The sequence below is a fragment of the Drosophila navojoa genome, chromosome 3 (genome assembly GCF_054131105.1).
Source record: "Drosophila navojoa isolate 15081-1374.11 chromosome 3, UAZ_NAV_1.0, whole genome shotgun sequence".
In the NCBI taxonomy this organism is placed as follows: Eukaryota; Metazoa; Arthropoda; class Insecta; order Diptera; family Drosophilidae; genus Drosophila; species Drosophila navojoa.
This window is the reverse complement of record NC_142891.1, coordinates 10,089,773-10,115,880: the sequence shown is the minus strand read 5'-3', so window position 1 is coordinate 10,115,880 and position 26,108 is coordinate 10,089,773. Positions and strand designations below refer to the sequence as shown.

At 34.3% G+C, this 26,108-nt stretch overlaps 1 protein-coding gene across 9 annotated transcripts in view; it reads right to left on the bottom strand.

The window, feature by feature from the left end:
- The window catches only part of LOC108658058 (uncharacterized), a 59,910-nt gene extending 34,387 nt beyond the window's left edge, over nucleotides 1–25,523 (bottom strand). For 6 of the 9 annotated variants that reach the window (XM_030384854.2, XM_030384863.2, XM_030384853.2 and 3 more), the window contains exon 1: nucleotides 24,233–25,517. The gene's annotated coding sequence lies outside the window, so the exon portion shown is untranslated. Of the gene's footprint in view, nucleotides 1–24,232 lie in introns of all 9 variants that reach the window. The other 3 variants (XM_089256895.1, XM_089256894.1, XM_089256896.1) reach the window with 2 other exon arrangements.
- Between the last annotated feature and the right edge of the window lie 585 nt (nucleotides 25,524–26,108).

Sequence of the window (26,108 nt, the reverse complement as noted above, 5' to 3'; positions counted from 1 at the left end):
GGAGAGAGTCGATCGTTCCGTGTTTGCGTTTAAAAGCATTTTGATTGTGGGAAATAAGATTATTTTTTGTGACGAGCCACATTAGGCGGCGAGAGAGAATTTTTTCAAAAAGCTTGGCAAGGCAGGAGAGAAGAGATATTGGACGAAAGCTATTAATATGATGCGCAGGCTTCTTTGGTTTCGGAATAGGTAACACGATTGCCATTTTCCATGTGTGGGGGTAGGAACCGTTGTGTAGCATATCGTTATAGATATTAATTAACATGAGTTTAGCGTTATCAGTGAGGTTTTTTATGATAGGGTATGAGATGCGGTCGAAACCGGGTGTTTTACCTTTAGTATGCGCAAGTGATGCATTCAGTTCGGATAGGGATATGTTTGACTCTAAATATTTAGCTTTAGGGTTAACACTAGTAGGGGTGTAAGTTCTATTGATTGTCATATCTTTATTAAGAATATATTCGGGCGAAAAGTAATTGTCTTTGGAAAGATTTGACCACATAACGCCGAGCGCTTCTGAAATATCTTGTGCAGATGTTAATACAAGTTCGCCAACTTTAAGGCTTTTCAGTGGTACGCTGGGCGAGCCAGTTAGACGCTTTACGTCAGACCAGATTTGGGTCATAGAGGATTTTGGCGAGATCCGGGATGTGAAGTTAAACAGAGCTGATCTTTTAGCGATTTTTGTTTCTCTTTTGAATAATGCGTTGGCTTTTTTATAAGCAATTAAGTTAATGGTATTCATGTTGCGCTTAAAGATCTGCCACAGTTTTTGTTTTTCATCGCGCAATTTTTTTGTGTCCTTATTCCACCAGACAGGGCTAACTCTAAGGGGTATACCTTTAGTTTGGGGGATAGACTCATTTGCTGCCTTGCGAATGGCTTTGGTTAGCTTGGCTACGCCATGATGGATGTTGACATATGAGCAATCTGTTAAACTGGAAGAGAGGCTTAACTTAAATTTGTCCCAATTTGCTGCATCAGTTTTGTATTTTGCAGTGGGAATTGTTTTTTCGGGCCGAAATTGTGTGATAATATTGGTTATGCTGGGGAAGTGGTCGCTGCCGTGTAAAAACTTATCAATTGACCAAGAGCACCGGTGTAGAATATCAGCTGAAACCAGGGTAATATCAACACAAGTAAAAGTGGAGTGGGTTGAGAAGTGGGTTGGTGATCCATTATTTAAAACTGAGAGATTTGATTGAGAGATAAATTTTTCCACTTTTTTGCCGCGTGCGTTTAGGCATGCAGATCCCCATAGAGGGCTCCAGGAATTAAAATCTCCATTAATTAGCAATGGAGTGCGAATATTAACAAGTAAACCCAAAAGGTCGTTTTCATGAAAATATTTAATTGGTGGTATGTATACATTGATTAGAGTAATTTTATTGTTGAGATCTAATTGGAGAGCATCACAGAGAATGTTACTCCTAATAGCGATATTTTTATGGGGAATGTGGCGTTTAATTAGAAAGCAAATGCCTTCTTTTTGCATGGAACTCGAGTTTTTAAAATAACCAATATATGGTTTAGGGAAAATTATATTTTTAGCGGTGTTAGCTAAATGAGTTTCTTGTATGCACATAACATCTGGGTTTTTTTCTTTAATTAATATAATAAGTTCATGGTAATTATTAATATATCCATTTATGTTCCAATTTAGAATTTTAATAGACATTGGGATATAAAAGAGAAGCAGATGTTATGTGTAGAAAAAATTATGATAAGAGAAGTAGAAGTTAAGAGGAAGAGTCATCCATTGACTCGTCCGAAACTGTATTAATCGATTCAAGACGTGTGGGCAATAGAATTGCCGAATTTATTTCATTTGTTTGGTTTTGTACGTATGTAGATCTGGAATTAACTAGATCATTATTATGCTGTGTGCTTTGGTTAACGGTAGCTGTTTCACTATCGTATTGTTTGTTTTGTTTTGGTACGTAAGTTTTTGGTGTTGAAGTGGAGGGGGGAGATAAGGGAGATGAAAGAGATTTTTGGTTGGTATTTGTCTGCATTGACTTTTCGTTTACAGTTGTAAAGTTGTTATCTTTGTTTATGATGGTTTTTGTGTGTGCGTTATCTTTAGCTTGCGTGGAGATCGCAGAGGCGGCTACTTTGGCGAAAGATAAAGAAGTGATAGAGGGGCTGATTTGGTTAAGCAATGTTTTGGCTTCACGTATGCTGCACTTATTACGAGTTTTAATTTTCAGAATTTCTCTTTGTTCAACATATTTATTGCACGTAGGCGACGAGGCGGGATGGCCAGCACCACAATTTGCGCATTGTGTCCGGGAGCATTCATCATTAGGGTGGGGTGGGAGGTTGCAGTTAACACAAATAGCAGAATTTTTGCAATGTTTAACAGTATGACCGAGAAGTTGGCAGTTTTTACACCGCATAGGGTTGGGAATATACTCCCTTACCTTAACATTATTCCAGGCAATAGAAAGTTTGTTTGGAAGTGTAAATAACTCGAAGGTGACTAGTACCACACCGGAAGGTTTCACTTTTCCATCGAATTTTTTGGTAAATTTGTATACTGAGACCACATTTTGAAGTTTTAATTCTTGTACAATTTCTTCTTCTGGTACATTGTTGAGGAACGGAGCATAGATTGTGCCCTTTATATTATTGAGGGAGTCGTGCAGTTTACAGTTAACCTCACAAATACCCGGTAAGTGTTTTGTTGTGATAAATCTATCAGCGACTTCTTTGCTTTTTACCAGTAAAAGAAGACTGCCATCACGTAATGACGAAATGGAAAGGACTTCAGGACTAATGAGCTTTATTGCCCTATTTATGGCGAAGCAAGAATATTCAGATAAAGGTTTCTCCTCATTCTTAGCAGACAAAGTTATATATTTGGGGTTCTGTGCGGGTGGTGTATTTTCGGGGAGTTCGGGGAAGTCAAACGGGATTTTTTGGTTGTGTCTTTTCTTTTTGGCTTTTGGACTATCACTTAGTAGTGAAAATCTGTTTTCCATTATGTTAGGTGGCCCCGGGGCCATGGCTGTATTATGCGTACGCAGACTTATTCGTGTGAATGTGACCGCGTGCAAAAGAACGAGCAAGAAAGGGAAGAGAGAACGAAGAGGTGTATAGAAACTGAGTGAGACGAGCTTATCAGAACAGACAACCGATCGCGATGAGTGTTAGTCGAAGACTGATTCATACTTATATATGTAAAGAATATTTAAATTATTTTTAAATATTTTTTAATTCTATATGAGCATCATTTAGTCTGCTACACCCACTGAAATTGTTTTTCATTGCTCAAAAATAAATTAATTTTTAATAAAATTATTTCTAGCTTCTTTTTTTTTACGTACGGTTCAACTTTTTTGTGGTCGCAGCATACCGCAATGTTTTCGTTTAGCGTCTGTGATTAGACACACGCAAATGTTTCTTGACCTGCGCCCCAAGCTGGCTTCCGCAAGAGAGAGAGAGAGAGAGAGAGAGAGAGAGGGGTAAAAGGGCTTACAGACTAGATAAATGCGCAAATCTTTTAATTATAATGTAGTTGACATGATACGACCCGTTGAGCACCCGCACTTGTTGCCTGTGGGCGTGCCACTGGCCATTTGCATTGATTAATTAATTAAATGAGTCGATGGCAATTTAATTAAGCGACACAGATTTATGGCTTTGTTAATGTAATGTGCTGTTAGCCAGTTGTAAAATGAATGCCAACTGGTTTGCCTGCAATTCTCTGCATTTACATATACAACTACATAAATATATGTATATACATATATATTTTTGTATGTTTTTTTATGCTCGCCTTTTTGTCTTGCCAAATTGCAAAGAAAATTACATAATTCGCGTAGAGACAAAGTTTGCAGCTCTCAGACATTCACACTCTGCCCACAAGTGAGGCGAAAACTGGTAATTGTCGTATTAAAATTTATCCGCGTTGCTGTTGTGACAAAAGTAACAGATATATTATATAGACAGCATTATATCTTCCGTCCAATGAAAATTACACTTTATGATTTCCTGCAACGCCCACCAGCACACCATTTGTGTGTGAGTGTGTGTGTGTGTGTGTGAGAGTGTGTGTGAGTGTGTGTTTGGTGTCTATTTCTCATGCATTTAGCACTCGTGTCATATGCGTAATTTCACCTAGCCGCTGCGTATGCGTAATGTTTCATGAAATCTGAGCCGTCTCTTGTGTAATTTGCCTTTCGGGTAAAAGTGCGTTACGGCGCGAAAGTTTTTCCTCCATGAAAATCATCGTCTACGAATTTGTTGCTAATTTGCGTTCATTTTGTTAATTTCACGCTGTTTTTTTTTTTTTTTTTTTCGCTCGCTACCGTTACTTCTTAACACTTGAGCGCATTTTATGGCAAATATTTGCGACTTTGATTAGCAGCAAAGCCGAACAACGACTCAAATGACAGTCGGGCGTGAGAGAGAGAGGTTGTGATGTTCGTTTTTCTGTGTGCCCTTTAAATTTAGTTTGATATGCAAATGATGAGTATTTTCGTTCAGTTGATGACTGAACGTGTGGGCAATGTTTTGCATATGTTTTAATGATTTTTGTGGCAAATTTTTGATATTACATCTTATTTTTGTATTAATATATTTTTTACATATATTTTATTTAAATTTTATATATTATATTTTACATTTTACATTTGTTATTGTAAATTTTTATTTTATATTTGTTTTTTTTTTATTTTTTAATTTTGTATTTTTTATCTTATATCTTATATTTTTAATTTTTTATTTTATATTGTATATTAGTCTATATTTTATATTTGATATCTTATATTTTATATTCGTTATTAAAAATTTTATATTTTATGTATTATATTCTGTATTTTATGTTTTTTATTTTATTTTTTCTCTTTTGTATTTTATATTTAATATCTTATATATTATAATTTTAATTTTTTTTTTATATTAGATTTTTATTTTTTATTTTATATTTATAATATCTTATATATTACAATTTTAATTTGTTATATTATATTGTATGTTTTATATATTATGTATATTATATATTATACTTTATATTTTAATATATTTCTGCACACTCTCAATGACTATTAGAAGCTGTACTTGCATATATATGTATATAAAATAATGCTAAATGTATATAGAGTAATGATTCTACTTTCACAAATTAAGTAGCTACTCTTCCACAACCGCACACTAATTTCATACTTGTATTCATATTATGCTCTGCTCAACATGATAATAAAGTCGCTCAGCTCCGCAGTGATTATTTCCGCATGCAACTGAAAAATTGCACTGAAATGCGAAACAAAGAATGAAAATGCAAAAATTATTCGACCGACACCAAACAGAACAAACAAAGAACCGAAAATGATAAAAAACAAAAACCCAAAACAATTTAAGCTGTCAAAAGGCTGACAGACTGACGAATTGCCTGACAGTTTTTCGCCTTTTTTTTTGTGATTTTTAAGCAAAGTACTTCAATTTTGGTTCCTTAACTTATGAAATGCAGTAAAAAATTGCGCTCAACCTTGTTTCGGGCTGCTTGTTAACAGTTTTTTGTTGAACTGGCTTACAATTAAATACACCGTTAAGTTGTGTAATTTCGGCCAGGCTAACGGCACCAAATAATATTTTGAGGTAGTCATTGGACTTTACTAACACAGACACAGATCTTCCGCACTTCTGCTAGCAGTTTAAACAAAAAAGCCTCAAGCACCAAACTTGCTTTAAATGGGCACAAAATGCCGACAGACGGCGAGACAGACAGACAGCGAGACAGTAAAAGCCCCACTTGTTAATCTGGCAAAAACCCTTACGATTTCTTTTGCGTTTTCTACAGAATTGGTCTTAATCAGCGTGACTCATTCCGGGCAGTATTTCATGACGAAATGCAAGACGCACTTCGAACTTGGCATAAAGCGAGAATATATAATATATTTTATATACCTAAATATATATTTATTTATTTTTTTAATTAGCATGCGAATGTGAGGCAAGAGATAAGAGACAAACGACGGACGGCACTCGGCATACTTAGCCTGTTGGGAAACACCCACGCTTTGGGCATATACAAATCTATATAGATGCATACATACATATATGTATATGTGTATATAGGTACGATTTATGCAGCTGCTTTTCTGAAATTTAATTTTCGAGCTGCCTTCTGGGGGACGCGACTACAATTAAATGGCCATCATGCTTAGCTACAGCTACACTTGCACTTTAATAACTGGTTTCGAGCGCAGCGACAAGATTTTTATATGTATCTGTAGCTGTAGCTGTAGCCGTAGCTGTATCTGCATCTGTATCTGTTTCTCTGTATCTGAATATCTGTACATCTGTCCGCCCTGCGTATGCTAACTGACATCGAGTGTCATAACGTGAGCTGCGCTCGAAAAACTAAGACTGGAACGCCTTCAAAGTCAAGTTCAATGACGTACTTGCCATCTGGTACTTTAAATGGCTGTGTATTTTAGTGTTTGCCCGTTTTGGATGGCCAAAGCGATAAGATTAGAGATACGTATATGTACACACAAGCTAAGCGAGAAAGAGATAGACATAGACAGACAGCGAGGAAGAGACACACAATCGAATAGCCAGCAACTTGTTAGCTAATTTATGGTCTAGGGTCGATTGCAAACTGTGTGTTCGATTTGCATATCTAATAGGCCATAACTGCTGCTGCTGTTGCATATCATTATATTGTAGCTTAGATTTAAAAGGTTCAAATAAACATTTCTAGATTATGTGAGCTCTTGATGTCACAAATCCAAGCCAGCAGCTGTTGAGCACAAGTTGTTGTAATAGAGAGATTAGATTTATTGATTTCGCTACACAGTGAAGAAGTTCGATAGAGCTAATATGAATATTTAGCACTTTTCCTACAAGAAGTAACTTTTTAAATGGCTTTGCTGATAAAAAGACAAAGTATTTGAAGACTTATAAAAATGTCAAAAAGTGTTAACTAACTTTGCTGGTATTATTATTTTTATATTATTTATATATTTTTTTACCAGGCATTAGAGTTAATATTAAATTAATTAGCACCGGCTACAGAGGCCTTCGGCTAATTAAAATACAGCGTTTCTAGTTTTCATAAAGTATAAGTTAAGCTTTATGAATAGTTTTTCTTACGTTCGGCTTCTTCTTGTTCTCTTGTTTTCTTCACATATGTTTTTACAAGAAATAAGTTCAATTACTTAAAACTTTCTGTGTAATTGTTCACTAAATTGTCCTCTGGGTATGCTCTATATTCTCTTGCTTTCATATACATATGTATATGTGGGGACTGTGTCAATTTGCTCACCTTTCATTCCATTTTAATTCTTCTACAGCTGCGCTCAATAAAGAAATGGCCAGATTGCTCTATTTCTTAGTGTGCCTTTGCAGAATACCAATTTCTAGTCGCCCTCTCTTCATCCATGAATAGAAATCGGCATATTGTGTGAGTGCATTGTGAAAAGAACACTTTGGGATTGTCTTTCTAGCAACGCTCATATCACTCTCACTCAGGAACGTCGGATTTACGGTTAGCAACATCCCTATCTCTCTCTCTCTCTCTGTCTCTCAGTGTCAGTGGGTATTAGAGGATGACAGAGCATAACTACGACGCAATTTGTTTACTATCTTAAAATCTTCTGAAGAAAAATTCTTTTAAAAAACTTTACTTATGCTACAATAAATCGATATACATATATATTAAATATAGCTTTTATTAATAAAGTTTGATTTTTAAATACTAATTCCGTTTATGGATATCATATTTTTATCTTAACAATTCCTGTAAACCTGGCATAATTACATTCTACTTGTCAAGCTAAGCGATTCTCTGTTCTGGAATTTTTCTCTCGTATCTCTTGATCTTCCAAGACTTTGTTTTTCCCTCGTTCAATTGCTGTCCATCAACTGTCATTTAAGTGCTGCCAATTTGGGCGTTTACCGCCCATTTTGCTGTTGTACTTTTCTTTTTCATGGCGCGCCTATTGATGCCACACTTTCGTTTGCATTGTTATGCTACAGAACAGTTGAATAATGTGCGACATTTGCTTTTATTTCATTTGGCCATTTGCCGGCTGTTGACAATGGAGAGACAACAAATCTTCTGAACTTTCTTCACTTAAGCTAGACTGAGTGAACTTTCATGCATATAATTATACGGACAGCACCCAATATTCAGTACTCGACAAGAAATTTACGAGTTTGGCTCAGTTTGATTAAGTTGTTGGGCCATTGCCCATTGTGCGACTGCCAATTGAGATCAGAGTATTTCAAAAGAATTGTAGAATGTGTCATAAAATGGCGCAAAATCTGTCAGAGATTTGTCTCACAGCACAGAAAACGTGGGTGAAAGTTGTTTCAATTTCATTCTGTTTCTGTTATTTATGTATTTTTATTTTTATTTTATTTTTTTGTATTATTGTTTACCTTCTTCTTCTCATTGAGAGTAAATAGTGGGTACTTTGTAGTACTTAGTGAATGATATTTGCGTGAGAGCTCAACATGACTGGATGGAATTGAAAGTTGTAGCTCAAAGCGTGGGTGTTAGGGAATTTTGTACATTTTAAGTAGCAAGCAATAAAAATAGAAATATTTGAAGAGTGGGAAGTAAATGACACAAAATTGCTAAACTAGCAGAACTTTACCATGCTCAGACAATTTTCGAGAATTTATGCCTGGAAAGTTGAGTTTTATACATCATTCAGATTTTTGGGCGTGCTTTGATATTGTAGCCTAGATATATTTTATTTAAATATTCTTCTAAATATATATTCTGCAATCTAACTGGGTAACTGCAATTTATCAATATTTTCAAGCCAAACTTATCATTTCCCAGCTAGAAATAACAGCATAGTCTCTCTCGATCAATTTGATTTACATGCGCAGGCGCCTGCTTTGTCATATCCTGCTAATAAAGTTTACAGCGTTTAAACCGCCTTCAGGCTGACGGCCAAAATGGTAACTGGGCCATAAATAAAGTCAGCAAACGGCACTTATCAGACGGCCAAAATCAAGCCAGCATACGTTGCACAGTCATAGCCACAGTCACAGTCGCAGCCAGGGCCACACCCCCCTTTGTGCGCCTACGCCCATGCGCATGAAATGCGACAAAATATAAATGAACCGCAATGAACGAAAGAAAAATTTGCCTGCACATAAAAAACGTATTCAGGAACTGCATATTAAATGAAGCGTAACGAGAAAAGGCGAAAGAAACATGACCACATGACGGCGAGAGGGGCGGCGTCTTTTCGTTACCCTGCTCATAGGGCCAAAAGTTAATTACATGCGACGCCTACAACGGAAATGCCAGCGACTTGTTAAGGTTTCTGTGTGTGGTCAACAAGTCTTGGCCTGTGCGCCTTTTTTTTTCCTTTTCGTTTTCGCTTTTTTTTTCATGAAAGTGAAATATGAGCTGATTTATCTGTGGTCAGTTGGCAAAAATTGTGCATATACCCAGCAGATGGCAATAAATGGGTATGTGAGCCGTGGAAGTTATTGAAGAGCCCAGGTGATGCAAAGATTGTAAAGTAAAAATGATTAAGAAAATTTACAAGTGATAAAAATGAATGATATTTTTATTTTTTTTTTTTTAGTTTAATATTAATATTTATTTATTTTTTATTTACTTTTTTTTATTTTATTAAATTTAAATTTGTTTTTTAACAGATATTAAATAAATTAAGTTCATTAAAGTCTTTCATCGAGCAGCAATGGTTGCTTTAAGCAATAGAGCTTTTATATAAATTATTATATGTGTAAATATACTTTAATATTAATTATTAAACTAACATTTCATTGGAAGAAGCGTAGCTTAAGCATAAAGTTTTACCAACTTTATTGACAAAGCTCTTAAAGCACATTAAAACATTTAATTGAAAACCTTTCATGTAACTTGTTCGTCAATTTTAATAACCATAAGCAAAAACTAAAAGAACTAACCAAAAGTAAAGTTTGGTTAGGTTCTGTATAAACCTTGCTCAATTTAGTCAAAGTTTGTTTTCCTACTGCTTTATTTTTTCATGCATTACTAAATGTTTTTAAATAATTTTCAAGTCAAAGTTAATTGCTGCATAGAAACTCCTCGGCTTAGACTGACAAATCATTAAAGTTAATTGCCGTTGACCCAAATTCTTAAAAAAAAAAACCAAAAAAATGAAAGTCACACAGCAGCTACTACTCAATTAATGTCTCAAGGTTCAAGCGTCTGCCACCTTATTTTTAAGTATAAGGTATGCCAAAGTTGGGCTCCCTTGACATCCGCATTCTTAATGGTTTTTATGGTTATTGGCAACATACAATTTAACACTTTTACTTTTGGAGTTTTTGTTGTTGCTTTTTATTTTGATTGTATATTTTTGTTTTTTGCACAGCTGACAATAAGAAATTATAATTTACATAATAATTTAGCGGCATTTGCTGATTGATTTCTGCTCAGCTCAGCCTTGAAATGCGACCCAAAAAGCTCTGTTGGCGCGTTTGTCGCCTGAGTCTTTTGTATGCCCTTAATTGGATATCGCAAAAAAAAAATAGAGAGAGAGGGAGTAAAAATTGAAAACATGCAAAACATTGAACAGCTACATAAAGTAGATAGCCCAATTTGCATATGAAGTTGGCGGAAATTTGCATGAGATCTGCGCAAAAACTATTTTTTGTTTGCCTTAATGCTGGGTGGCAGCTGCTTAGATATCCATAGTCAGATTATATGTCGAACATGGCGGATTTGCATAAACGGATTCGCATCTATCACTCTTTGAGAGCAGCAAGGCAGAAAGGATGGTACTTCTGATATGGCAAATATATGCTTGAAGTGGGCAGTTCCCTGTCCATCAATTCATCTAATTGGGTTGAGGCGGAGAAACTTGAGATTAATTGATTTAAATACGGTATATATTTATAAACAAGCAACTGGACAAGAGAAGAACTGAAAGATGGGAGAGACAATGAGCTATAAGAGAATATATGTAAATATAAAGTCTCACAACTTAAAATACCAAAATAATTTGTTTATCTGTCAATGATTTGAAATTTATATTTTATTTTATATAAAAACTTATTTTTCTCCTATCAATAATTTCATTTAATTTTATAAATATAATAAAATATATACAATAATTTAATATATAATTATATATATATATAACAATATAATTAATTACAAACTATATGCAGTTTTTTTTTTTCTAAATTTCTGAAATTAAAAAAGAAATAATTTATGAGCATATCAATGCAAAGGAAACTTTGAAATTTGATATATTTTTCTTTATATTTTGTTATACATTTATTATTATTATAGATGTATTTACATGTATTTTTGTTTAATTTTTTAAAATTCATTTCTTATGTCTTGCATTTCATTTCATTTTATTTCTATAAAATTTCAGCCATTTAAAAATGCATATTGTACAGCATCAATAAAAGTTCAGTTCGCAGAATCTTCCAGTTTTGAAAACCCGCTTGATTAGATCTCTTAAGTAACTGGAAATGTTGTCTGTCGACTTAAGCTTGTTGTGACAGCTGAATGCCAAAAAAAAAAATCTCATAGACATATTCAGAAAACATTCTTTCACACAATTTATATTGTACAGTTTCTATATTATTTTTAGTATAGTTGTGTAGCCCATCATGTTAATAACTCATTAAGATAACTCTCAACGAAATTATGTATTCCAAGTGTGTGTGTGTCTGTTTGTTGGTTTTTGTTTTTTGCTTGACAGCCCTCATATATTTTGAAATTGGCAACGTCTTTTGCTTAAGCACAGCGCAGAATATCTGGTTAATTTACATATCGATTGTCAATTTGCCGTTGTTCTATGGCGTTGACCCGTAGCAGACTCGCTTCACAATAGCCGATGTTGTGTATTCCCATCAGCCTCTTTCATCTCTGATTGAGTAAGGTTAGGTAGCAAGTTTTCTGACCGACGAACTGGCCGACTGACTGACTGATGTATGCCAGTCAACGAACGAAACGGACTCGAGAGCTCAAATTACCCCATGCCACGTTCGTTCTATGCGGATCAGCAGCCCGCCCCTCTGTCCGCTCTGTGAGCTCTGTGATCTAAGCGTGGGCGGCCATTCGATGATGACAAATTTTTGGTTTCTTTGCCGTCGCACACGTGTGCCCAGATCAAAAAAGAACTGTCGGCATTGCGTCATATTTCTGTTGGCCAATTGAATTGGTGGGCCATGCGTTGTTGGGCCATAAAGCTGCACTTTATGGCCGCTTTGCTTGTTATACAATATATATAAAAAAGAAAATAACCATACGTATATACATACATATATTTGTATATGTATATTGGGGAACTGGAACTGGAACTCAAACATGGAAATGACCAAAAAGCTAAATGCACGTCTTCGGCTGGCCATAAAGATTTTGATCTTTATGGTCAAGCGATGGCGGAGGTGGCTTGCATTGCAGATGCTTTAGTTCTTCTATAAAGCGTACTTTTCGCATCTATGTATATATATTTTGTTTTTGTTTTGTTATTTTTGGGCAAAAACAATGCCAATTGTGAGATACACATAGAGCAAATAGTTTTTAGATGGCTGGCATTTGATTAGCGCTGACACTTTGCCCATAAATAACCAGCTAAAACATGTGGTCCCAGAAGGCAGCGCCTGTCGAGCGGGCTGCCTGACACGCAAAAGTACTTAACAATGACCAAAGAGTACTTAAAAAGCTAAAAATGGTCAACGACAAACTAGAAATGGCCAGAGACAGGCCGCAGAGGCTAACAAGCCAGCACAGCTCTTGGCAGCCTGGCTAGCTGCTGCTCTTGCCTTGGCCAAGACAAAAGGATGCTGCCGTGGCAGCTGCTTAGAATTTTTATTCTTCAGCAACGGCTGCAGAAGAAGAAGAAGAAGCAGCAGCAGCAGCAGGAAATAAGCTGCAACTCCTTTTAAAGCTAACCAAGGCCTTTAAAAAAGAAAACAAACAAATGGTAAAGGGAGGGCGGTTCAGGAGGCCTATGGAGCTAGGGGAGCTTGATTTTTTTTTTCTGCTGCTGCATCTCAGTCTCAGGGACTGCGGCGTGCCTCCTAAGTGCTGCAGCTTGTTAGGCTTGCCTGAAATTGTCTATCTCGGTCTTTTACTTTCTCTCTGTCTCTGTTGCGCTGTGTGAGAAATCATTTTCAGTTGTCTTATTTGATACCACGTTTTTTAAGGAAATGCATGAGCGAGTATGCAGCAGTTGCAAAATTTTTAAATAATAAAAAATAAGCATTTAGTCTAACTTAAGCATTATTTAATGTATAAATTATTTATTTATCAATTATAAAATATAAATTATTTAATGTATAAAAAATGTTTATTTGTTTTATTTTATATTATATTATAAAATATAAATTATTTAATGTATAAATAATGCTTAAATTACACTAAACCAAAGCAGATTTTGTAGAATTTTTTCGTACATCAAAAACAGTATTGAACAAATTTTTAAAAATTTTTGGTAGCTAAAACTATTTTAAAAAAATATTTAAATACATTTTTTTTAAATATTTATATTTAAAAACAAAAATATATCAAACTGAAAACTTGTTTCTGAAGATAATTAATTTATTATTTTTATTTAATTCGAAAGTTATATAGGAAATATTCCTATCAAACATTTAGATTTCTCGCAAGTGTTATCAAAAGATTGTAAAGGTATTCAAGAGATGAGTTTGTATTATTTCACACACAGTTAGGGTATCTTTTCGTCTGGCATTCATACCAATTATTTGTTAGCTGCTGTTGCTGCTGTTATTTCGCTTGTTCCTTTGTAGCTGTCTTTAAAAATAGTTTATCGCCCGATCGCGCATTTATTTCGTTTGTCTCTGTCGAAGTGTGGCCGCCTTCTCTGCCCGCCGCACCGCTCGCCCATTGTCCCACCGCCCCTGCTAAGGCTATGCCAGCAACAAAGTAAATGCTGTCAAGATAGCAAAAAGGAAATCAATGCGAACTTTGTTGCTGCTGTTGTTGTTGGTGTTGTTGTAGCTGTTGCAGTTGCTGCTCTAAGGGCTTTTATGTGAACCACATGATAAATGCAAGGCAATGCCATAACAACACTCTAAACAGCCGTTCGAACAGCTGCTGCAACAGGAAATGGAAATGCATTGAAAGGGAGTCAAGTCCCTACTCCAACTCTAGCTCCAACTCCGCCTCCACCTCCACCTTCACTCAATTTGCTGTTTGCATTCGACTTGAGCAAAATATTCTAAATTGCTGATTAACACGCTGTCCAACGCCAGCGGCTTGTGACTGGAGCCCAACAATACGAGTTGGCTTAGTCATGCAGCTCGTTTGGCTCTTTCAAAAAGCTGCAGACTTTTGTCTGAACGGAAGGACTGTCAGTTGAGTCTTAATGAGATGTTTTTGTGTTTTCCTTTTTTTATTTGTTTCAAGTTTTTTCTTTGTAAAGATTTATAATGAGTGTTTAAACCAAAAAATATCGGTTCATACAAAGGGAATGTGGATTAAAAAACCTTTGTAAAATATTAAACCCTAATCGTTATCACTTTTGAAGTTAGTAAAAAAAAATAATAAAAAAAAATGTTATAAAAAAATATATATATATACAAATATAAAAATAATATTTAATTCATAAAAATTATAAAAATGAATTGCATAATTTTAATTTTTGATTTTTAAGAGTTTATGTATTTCAAGTTTATGAATTTAGACAAAATATTTAAGTGTAATAATTAATAAGGTATGCATAAAAAAAGTTCCTCATCTCTGCATAGCTCTTTGCTTATCGTTAATCGATCCAAATTTGTTTTTAACACCTAAGCAAACTGTTTCGGGTTGTCTTTTAGCATATTCCCTTCCCAAAAAATATACAAAATTTGTGCAAAATGAGATAAAATGCTTTCGCTTTGGCTCATTTATCACCAGACGTTGGTGCTGTTCACATCTTTCACCCAAAAGCCACAACTGGAGCACCTATAAAAACTTGAACTATGCTCGCTGACGAGACGAATGATATTTTAATGGTGTTGTCTTGAAAACTCAAATACTAGAGCTTACGAAATTAATTATGACAAATGGCAAAGCGAAAACTTTTCATTTCGGCAGGCAGAGAGTGGGAGATGGCGAGAGGGAAATGAAATGCCAATAGATTGGAGCAAAAAAAACTCCAATGAAATGAGCAGAAATCACATCGTCAATGGGCAATAATCAATACGAATGAGTTGTAAGGAAAAGTGAGCAGCGAAACGGAAAAGTGAAAGCGACAAAGCAGCGAGCAGAATGAAAACGAAGAAAAAATTGAAGAAAAAAATACAATGTTGTTTTCCATTTGTTGTTATTATAAAGAAAATTACGTTTATTGTCTCAGCGAGCTGGCAGACAACCAGACGGCCAGCCAGCCAGCCAGCCAGCCAGCCAGGCAGTCGGGCATATGAAAAATCTATAAAATTATATTGCAGTTCCGCAATATTCGGATACAGCTACCGAGATTAGGTAACGCTGTCAAAATGCTTGCAGGCCTGCAACTCACACACACACACACACAACACAGAAACAACAAACAGTTGGACGCCACATGCGGCAACTTGGCTACCAATCCCCCAAAAAGTAAAACAAAAATACAAATTTCGAGTGGCGCTTTTTCAACCTGCATTGAACCTGGCCCGTGTCTCATTAGCAGCATGACTAAACAAGTAATAACAGCATAAGCGATGTAGGTACTCCGCCAAACACACATCGAAGTCAATTAATTTTGAAGGTCAGGGCATGTCTATTAGCAAGCAAACACTAGCAGCCCAAAAAAAAAAATAAAAAGTGTCTAATATTTTGTTTACCCAGTTCTCGCACCTCAATGCTCAGTACACAATATTCGATACTTGATAGCTGTTGCCGATTCTAGGTCAACGTCTGCCGACGCCGCCTGCAATTTACATATTTCGCACTCGGCGGCCCATTATGCTATCATTCCCAATTAGCCCGCATTATTAGCTTTAAACTTGAACTTCTTTCGTGGCCGGCACAAAAACAATTTCATTGGCAATCGGCAATTGGAAATTGTTATCCGAGACATTGAATTTCTCAAGCGTTTTAAAACGCGCCAAAAGCGCATTCAATTCGCATGATTTGCCGTTTTTTCCCCTACTTTAATTTTGGGCGTTATTATACTTATTAATATTTTCAGTTCACTTTAAAGTAAAGGTCAAGTTTAAGCATAAGCTCTGAAATAGATTTAGCCTTTTCTTATTTTGTACTTGTAAATATTTTTCATTTGTTTTATGTTTTAAGGTTGTATTGAGAAACCGTAATATATGATATTTAATATTCTTTCAAAGCTATATAATATATTATTTTATTTTTAATTCTATGTAATTTATTATACATAATTTTATAAAAGAAAATTATTATTAGTTTGTTTTGTTACTGTTTCTATTTATCAACTGAATATTTATGAATATTTATGTAATATGTATTTATATAAATCTTTACAAAAATATATACATACATTTTTTTTTAAATTTGTTTCTTTTTTTTATTAATTTTTTTGAAGGATTTTAGTTATACCGCAGAATAATTTTCAATTTTATGCCAAATCTAATTTAAGAGGTCAAATTTTATTATTTTTTAAAAATAATGTATTGTTTATTGTTTTTAATATTTTTTCATTTCGACATTGAATTTATGAGTTCTGCATGCAATTAAAACTACAACAAATTAAAAAAAATATATATTTTTATTATCTATAAAAATACTTATTATTTCACTATACAATATTCTGTTTGCTAACAATCTTAATTATGTTCTCCAGTGACCAGTTTTGTTTTTGTTCGTGCAACATGCAATTTGTCAGTTTTATTTACTTTGTCTCTTAATTATCAGTTAATCATTAGCGTGTCAAAATTTTAATTGCCAACGTACAAATTAATGCTGCAGTTGCCTTTTTTATTTAGTCGAATACCTGTTGCTTAATATTGTATTTTTTGTTGTAGCTATTGCTGCTCCTAATTATTTAATGAATATGTTTGGCGCTGCAGCATAATGTTCAGCTGCTGTGCGGCTGTCAATTAAAAGAAACTGCTTGAAACATTGAATAACTGGGTTACCGGGTAAAAATCGGCATCAACTTCAGTCTGGAGCCAGCATTATTGTTGTTTTCTTTTTAGAAATCGTGTAAAGGCTTAATTGCCTTTTGTGGTTCAAGTTAATTGAAAAATTTATTGTGTATTGTGTTTAGCTACCGATTATTAAAGATTTATTGATTTATTGCATCGCTAGATACAGAAAGCGCAAGTGAAAACGAAGAGCTAAATAAATTTAATTAGAAAAAAATCACTATATGAATGTATTTTAAGACATGATTAAGAGAAGATATTAAGTTAATTAGTGTCGAGCTTTGATTGTTAAGAAAAATCAAGAAAAAATCTCATATGAATAATTAGCTAGTTTTTATAGAAATAAGCGTATGTATAGAATTTTTCATATTCATAATTCTTATAAAATAAAAAAATTTAAAAAAAATTAATGCTTATAAACAATACTTTAAAATATGTTAAAATTTTTTTTCCTATTTTATTTGTGTTTTTTTCTTTACTTTTAATATACTTGTAGTTTAGATTTAAAAAATGTATATATATAAATATATACAAATAGAAATAAATATTATTATTAAGTAAATGACAAAATCTTTTTTTATTCTCCCCAATCTTAAGCATTATCTTGCATCCAAGCTTAAATATCTAACCAATCCTAAAACGATTTTCATTGCCACTGAAACGTTTTGCAAGCCAATCAACTCAAGAGCGTGAAATGTAAAAACTACGAGCACTTGGGAAAAAAATATATGATATATATTTATATAGATACTGAAAAAAATAATTGTGCGCCATGGTAAAAGCTTAACAAAAAGCAAAGTAAAAAAAAAGAAAACAAAACAACGAAACAAATTAAAGCATGAAAAACAAGTTGTAAAAAAAAAAATCCGAAACTATAATAATGACAACAACTTGAAGAGCTCCGACTAAGACAAAAATGTTACAAATTTTCTAGTTTTTTGTTGTTATTGTTGCTGTTGTTGTTGGCTGCTGATTGCGCAGTCAAAGACCTTCATGCTGGTAATTGGCAGCACAGTTGAAATACAACTTTTCGCCGCCAAATACAAGAGAATTCTGCACATAATTATGCAAAAAAAAAAAACCTACACACACACACACATACACACACAAATAAAAATCAAAGACTAACGACAGCAACAGGCACAGGCAGGAGCTGCTTGCTGCGACTGACCCGCGCGAACTTGGACCCTATCTAATGGGATTGCCATGGTTAGTTTGGCTAGCTCGCTTTTTTTTCGGGCCATTTGATAGGCTTTGGACATTGCAAATATTTCGCCAAAAAAATAAACTGGAAAAAAATTGTCTTCAATGAGACCGAAACCGGACAAGACAATGGGCCGCTGTACAAAAGCTCAGCGTTGCTTGGCTCTTTAGAGCCATTGTAATTGTTTGCAATTATAACAATTCGCACAGCCTCCGTCTCTGTCGCACAGCGGGTGGCAAATGGGCATGAGGATGGAGCTGGAGTTGGCCCGACTTTGGCCTGGCCTGCCAATTTTCTCCACATCACATTTAGTTCGCTTTTTTTGCTTCTTTTTTGTTCCGCTGATTTCATCAAATGACGTCAATAAACACATTTTCGTTAAGTTTTTGTTTTTTTTTGTTGCTGTTGTTGCTCTTTGGCTGTTTTTATGACACTCTCTGGTAGGCTTTAGATACAGAGAGATGCAAAGAGAGAGAGAGAGAGACAATAATAATTGCCATTTGGTATTGCCGACTTGTCATCAATCCTGAGCGGTTTGCCGTTGTCAGTTGTAAGGCGATCGCCGCTGATTTGTGTGACTGCAGCCATAAACTATAAGTTTTTGTGCCTTTTTGCTAAGCGGCTTTGATCTACTGAATGTTGTTAACTTATCTAGCTATCTGATTGCTATTGGCCTGGCTGCTGCCGCTAGTTGGTTCAATGACATGGCCGGGGTGCTGATTTTGATTGCTCATTTAAATTGTGTGCGTGTGTGCGTGTGTGTGTGTGTGTGCGTCCGGCGAGTGATGTGTGACGACGTTTTGATATTTAGACAATTGGCTTTACAATTTATATCAGCTTTCACCTGGCTTCAGCTTAAGTAATGCAAGATTTGCAAGTTTTCTGGCTTGAAATAGGTAATTAAAATTTTCGTTTGTCAAGTTCGTGTCTTAAGTCTTTCGGGTTTTACGTTAGCTGAATTTGATTAGGATACACAGAGAGTTTTAAAAGCTACTTATAGTTGATATATGAACAGCTTTATTTATTCGGTAATGTAACTGAGTACACTTATTTGTAATTATTTATATTGTTTGGGATAAAAGAGACCATAGATAATATTTTTTTTTTTTTTTTTTTTTTTTTTTGGTCACCAATTTATTAGGTGTATACTACAATAATTTTGTATTTCAAGATACTTAAATTTATTTATTTTTAAATAAATGGTCTGTATTTATCATTTCTGATCTAGGGATATGTCTCGCTAGCAGATCTCAAACTGTCATGCAAAATATTAGAAAGTAAACAAAAGAATTGTCCGTTCATATTTATCTATATCTATGTATTTATATTTTGCATATCTGCACAATTGAAATCTTATAAAACCTCTTACAAGATCACCCTTTAAAATCGCATAATATTATTTGATTAGCATCTTAAAAAAATATAATCATTATTCAATTCCAGTTTGAATTCACACAAATTTGCAATGCAAATAGAGGTGGAAATGGTGCTACGTTTTGTCAGATTCTGCACCCCTGGCGCCGATGATAGCCGATTCGATCAATTCGCTTACATATTATTTTATGACTCAAAGAAATTTACATTTTATGGTCCAAAACCGAGCCAACACCCACAACACTGCACGGCATTGCAGCACACACGCCCGCACACCTCTTGCTCCAGTTTAAGCCTGCCCAGCATGCATATCGAATGAAGCTATAAAATGCCTAATTGCCAGCCAAGCGCTGTGTGTGGCTGCCCCAACCGCAACCTGGGCATAAAGATATATGCATATACTTGAATTTGTGGCCAGCTGCTATAGCTCTGGCCATACAAATTGGATGCATGCCCCGGCACATTGAGTAGCAATAAAATCGTAATTTCCATTTCTAATATATATACACATTCACGCATACAAAAGAAAAAGAAAACCATATCATATAGAGATATTTATATAAGCTTTGCCTGGCAATTGAGTTGCTAAAGAGCTGCTTAGAGCTGGAGACAATGCAACATATTGTTTTAGTTTGGCTGTTGTTGTTCATATTTCTGGTTTCACATCTCTTATACAACAACAATGCGACGAAGCGAACAAAAGACCTAATTGAAGGTAATTTAAATTGATTAGCCTAAACGTAAACCCACCACATCTCAGAGCAACGGCAGAAAAACTTGTCCTAGGTTGGGCTACGAATTCATTTTTCGAATGTTGACTGCGGAGGTGTAGCTGCTGCAGTTTATTTTTTTGAGCTGCTCTTTCAATTGGCATTGTCAAAAAAGAAAAAAAAAAAATATATATATATATGTGGAAAATGAGTCGTGTGGGTCGCTTGTCATATGGGTGGCAATATGGTTGAATATGGTAGCGTGTTTTGAGGTGTTTATGCTTTAATTAAGCATGATGAAAAAGAGGCGAAAAAAAAAGCAGCAAACCACAACAAAAACCAAAATGAAAGGCACTCAGGTCGAACAATGTCAAAACAAAAGACTTAAGACACAAACTTGACTCGAACTATGTTTAATTAGGAACATGGTTGTAATTAAGTTTCGATGCAAGATTGAAACAACTCGTGTGCAAAGAAAATACTAAAGCCTTGAGGCCAGTCTACAAACAGCTTAGTCCCTGATGTCATCCGTAACCATTTTTATTTCATTTTTTTTTTCGGTTTTCAGTTTTATTTTTGTATATATCCTGTCTGAAGCTGACAATTAATGCGCGAACCGAACCCAAAAGCTAGCATTAAAAATATATTTCAACTCTTGTGAATGCAAACAAATTGACGTCTGCCAAAGTTCAGTGGAATTTCGTTTTTCTATGCAAAGCGCAGCTAGCTCATGATTTATAAAGAATTTGTGTGTTTTTTTTCGGGTTTTGCTGTGCGAGAAATAGCAATGTGCAGACCATAAAAGGCGAAGCTAATAATTATGACTTTGAAACGTTTGAATATGTCGGATATTTTTTGCTTTGTTTTATCAGCAGTTTGTTCGTATTTTTTTCTTCTTTCGATTTTGCGCTAATTTTCTAAAGCATTGTCAAACAATGCACAATCCAAAGAAAAAAAAAGAAAAGATTTTGCGAGATATCGAAGTAAGTTTGAGTGCAAAATGCAAATGCTGTGCTTGGGCGTGGTGTCAAAAACACCATTAAATTATTGATTAAACAAAACAAAATGTTATTTATTTGGTCAGCAATCACATTAGACCTTTTTTGTGCTCAGAAAACCCAAGCGATTCGCTATGACAGAATATTAAAAGAGAATTGTAATAAATGAGAGATAATCGAATGGCAGATACTCTGTAAATGGTGAGGGTGTATAAAAATGATCGGAATATTAGAATTATCTTAAGTTTTTTTTTTTCTAAATTTAAATTAAATTAAATTAGAATGCGCTATTAATTAGAATCGGGTGGAGTCTCCTTTCAATTTATAATATATTAATAACAGCTAGACAAATATTAAAGCGAGACACACTTTAAACAAAAATAAAATTAATAATTAGAATGAACTTTTCGGTCGAGCACAATTCTTCTTTATTATAAACTTGTTTCATATACGTTTGTTAAAGGTGGTATAGAATATTTACTCTTGTTTCTGATAAGCATAACAATACAATACAATACATTTATAATATGTCTAAGCTCCTAAAAATCACCAAAATATTTTTGACGTTCGATTTGTTAATCCAAAAAAGTTCTAAAACATATTTGTTTCTATTTAAAAAACTTCAGTATTATTAGAACATCTGATAAAGCTTTATTAATTAATACAATATTTCCATTTTAAACAAAAAACAAGTTTTATAAATTAGTATAATTAATAATTTAAAATTAAGAAATGTTGAAAATATCCATACATTATACATTTTACTTTCATAATATATAAAAAATGAATAAGTAATGTGTCTATTATTTATATATGAATATAAATATATATATATTTTTTTAATTGCATATGAAATTATATATATATGTATATATTTTCATATTGCTAATATATATGTAAATTTTACTTGAATTAATTTTTTTGTTTATATATACATATATTATATAATATTCATTTAAATATTCACATAAATAAAATATATTATATATTGAATATATATGTCTCTCTCTTCTTTAAGATCTCTGCCGCTGTATAGTTCGAAATTTTATTGTTGCCACTTGTCAAAAAACTAGCACGTGCTGCTCAAAGACTTTTGCTTTTAGTGATTGCAGTGTCGAAATGCGCTTAATGTCACCAGAGAACCCTCAGACAAACAGATAGACAGACAGCCAGACAGCTAGCTCTGTGCCTGACATTCAAGCAGCTGATAAATTGACAAAAAATAAAAAAAAGGCGCGTGGCAATAAAAATTATCGTAGGCTATGACGCGACACAAGGTAATGCAATACGGCTAGAGACTTTGCTGCGCATAGCGACTCGAACTAGAATTCCGCACCCAGTTTTTTTTTTTTTTTTTGCTTTGAGATATCTTTGGAGGTGACAATTGGGGCCAACACCTTTTGCCAATGGTAATTTGCGCTAATGTACGCCACAAAGTTCTTTATGTGACACAGCGCTTGAACTCTAAGCCCTATCAGGGGCATACGACATAGAGTCATAAATATGAGAGCTTTTGCAATTGGCGCAAATCAATCGAAAACTGATTTTGGATTACCCCATCAGCTGCTCTTATAGTATATCCATATTTATGGCTGGCAAAAGCAGCTACAACTATTTGCATATGGCAAACGAATGACTAATTTCCAGCGTCTGGGCAAAATGTGAACTCATGCGCGAGCTAGAATCATTGAACTTTAATTGTAAGCAAAAGATTTTATTTGGTTTCTTATGATTCATGGTGAATTGAGCGAATGTCTATATATATATAAATATATATGTGTGTGTAGTTGCTCAAGTTTGCTGCCTAAGTCTTTTGTTTTAGCATTGCGCAAAAATGAAAAACAAAATAAGAAATGCTGAAAATTACAATTCACGCTGCCTGAGAAAAATCTTAAGCTAATGAACGTCGAGTGGGTGAGAAGTAAAAATGTAAATGTTGTGTAATACTTAGCTGCCGGAAGTAATGAACAGCTGAGCAGAGTATGTGAACATTAAGAGGATAAACGCAATTATGAGAAGACAGCAAACATGGAGAAGACAAACATTTAAGAGTGGACTGAGGCTTGATTTTTTGATTGCGAAGAAACCATTTCAAAATAATTCTGCTGCTGCTCTGAAAGAGGAATCTAATATGCGAGGGTAGCCAGATAATTAATGAAAGGGAAATGATTTTTGAGCTAGACTCAAGTCAAGAGAGTAATTGAGCACTGGCTAAATTAAATAAATAGATAATTATAATAATAATATATATTTTATCAATAATAGTTCTGTCCTGGATAATAAAAAATACTGCCTGAAAAGGTTTCTCAAGGGTTCGGCTTAAAGATATCAACTTCTGCGTAGTAAAAACGAGCTGAAAATTAGTTCACGCAAATGAAAAAGTTTATTGACTTCTAAGAGAAGAGAAATTTCGAATGACTTTATAGCTATTTTTACGTTTATTTTACGTTGCTTTCATTGTGATCTGCACTTTATATCAAGAAAAGCCCTCGTGTCGCAATAATTATGGGAAGAAATCGCGAATTGAGCTTTTTCTTGTGCTAATTACAGTGCAGACAAAGAAGAAGACACAGACTGCCAATTGAATGAAGAAGAAAAACTAGAATACAAACTAAATACCATTCGCTGCATATAACTTTTTTTAATGAGTGAAAATTTCAATGTTAAAGTTAATTTGAAGCAAATGTAAATTAAATAAGCAACATAACGTCTCAATTACAATAAGTCAATTATCTTTGATGGAGCAAAATATATTTGGCAAAGCAGCCAACTTATTTATTATGCACATATATCATGTACATGCATGAGTTTATATAAACACATATGTATATAAAATTGATTGGCTTTTGTGCTGGCAATGGACAAAACGGTAAATAAGTATGTATATGTATATAAATCAAAAGACGCATTGCACGTACCTGCAGAGCGATAGTCAGACGTTGATAGCGCTTTTTAGCATGTGCCTTACACTCGAGCCGTGTGTTCACTGAAGGCGTTTTAGGCTTATGCTTAAGCTCTTTGTTTTTGTTGTTGGCTCAAACTCCGGACAGCCGCGACAACAACAACATGGCCAAATGCACTGGCGATTGGCATCAATGTCGCTTGGTCGCTTTTTAAGCTGCGATATATTTATATATTTTTTTTTTCGAATTTTTTATTTTCTTATTACGTTTTTTTTATCACACACACACACACACTCGGACAGGCAGTCAAAACAGAAAACGCGTGGTATAGAAAAAATATATACAAAAGCGCGTAGTCAGCAAAGCATTGGCATAATTATTTATTGAATATATACAAACATATACATAAATATATAAATCTATATATATATAGATTTCTGATGTATGAAAAATATAAAAATTAATTTTCAATGATTTTCGATGCTCGGGCAAGTGGGCGAAGCGCAGCCAAAGAAACTGAAAATATATGTATGTATGTATGTACAATATATAAACAGCTGTTGATCGTGGGCAATTGGGAAGCTGAAACTGGCAGCTGAAAACTTCTGAGCGGCTGCACTTGACAAGCGCAAAAAAAAAGTTAAATTAAAAAATAAAAGCGCCATGCAAAAGTCAGCTCAGGAAACCTTTCCCTTTTTTGAATGCTTTGCGCTAGGCCAACTTGTCGCGTCTCGTCTTTCACTTTCTTTACAATTGTGAATTTAACTTTTGCTGCTTAGTCTTTGTGACTAAATATACATATTTGTATATGTATATATGTAGGTATATATATCTAAAGTAAAAACACGGCACTTGGCTTCGCTTATTTTGCGTTTCACACTGAACGCTTGGCTACACTTCAATTCACGTTGAGTTCAACTAGGCTACTGGGAACTGACATCAGCCGGAGCTTGGGCTCTCGGTGCAACTGTTAAATGTTTGTTTATGTGTATATTTGCATTGTTTTCTTTATATTAATATTTATTACGTTTGTTGATTGTTTGGAATATGTTCTTGCTCGCACTAGTTCAACGCCTGCGCTAAATGTGCTTATATCGTATGTATATTAATTGCTCGGAACTCGAACTCGTTTTCGGTTGTGTTTTATTTTGTTTTTTTTCTTATATTTTGTTGTTGCTTTAGCTAGTCAAGTACTTTGTGTATCTTGTGCTCAACCGAACCGTCTGTCTCGCACGCCAACGCTATACTAAAAGAGTTTTCAGCTTGGCCCGCGCGTTAAATAAGCCGCCGTCTGCCAGCTGGCCCGCAGCCTGAGCGCTGCCTTCTAGCCATTGGATGATGTCAGCTTTTTCGCCAGAGAGTGCGAGAGCGAGAGAGTGTTTGTCAAAGAGCAGCGAATGCTGTTTAAAGAGAAACTTGTTCATTCTACTCTTCGCTCGGCTCGACTTGGCTTAACATCTACTCGTATTGATCTGCACCCACTGTGCTGCATATGACACCAGATAACTAATTGCTTATTACAATCTATATCTGTGTATATATATATATTTGTGTATAAATATATATGTTTTTTATACACAAAGTAACAAAAGCTTTGTAATAAAAGTTGATTTATTGCTGGCATCCCTAAAAAGGAGTGAGCAATTCCAAGTAATACCAATAAAGTCATGTGTTCTTATAGAGAACTAGCAACAACTATCCACCACATATAAAGTGATTTGTGAAAGGAGCTGCGAATGGTGCACTTTAATTATATACATTTATATATATATATATATGTATATACATTTATATTCATATTAATTTCTATTTAATAATATTAATTTTTTACATTTTTAGAAAAAATTTAATGTATTTAAATCCAATATATTTTATAATTAATTACTATTAT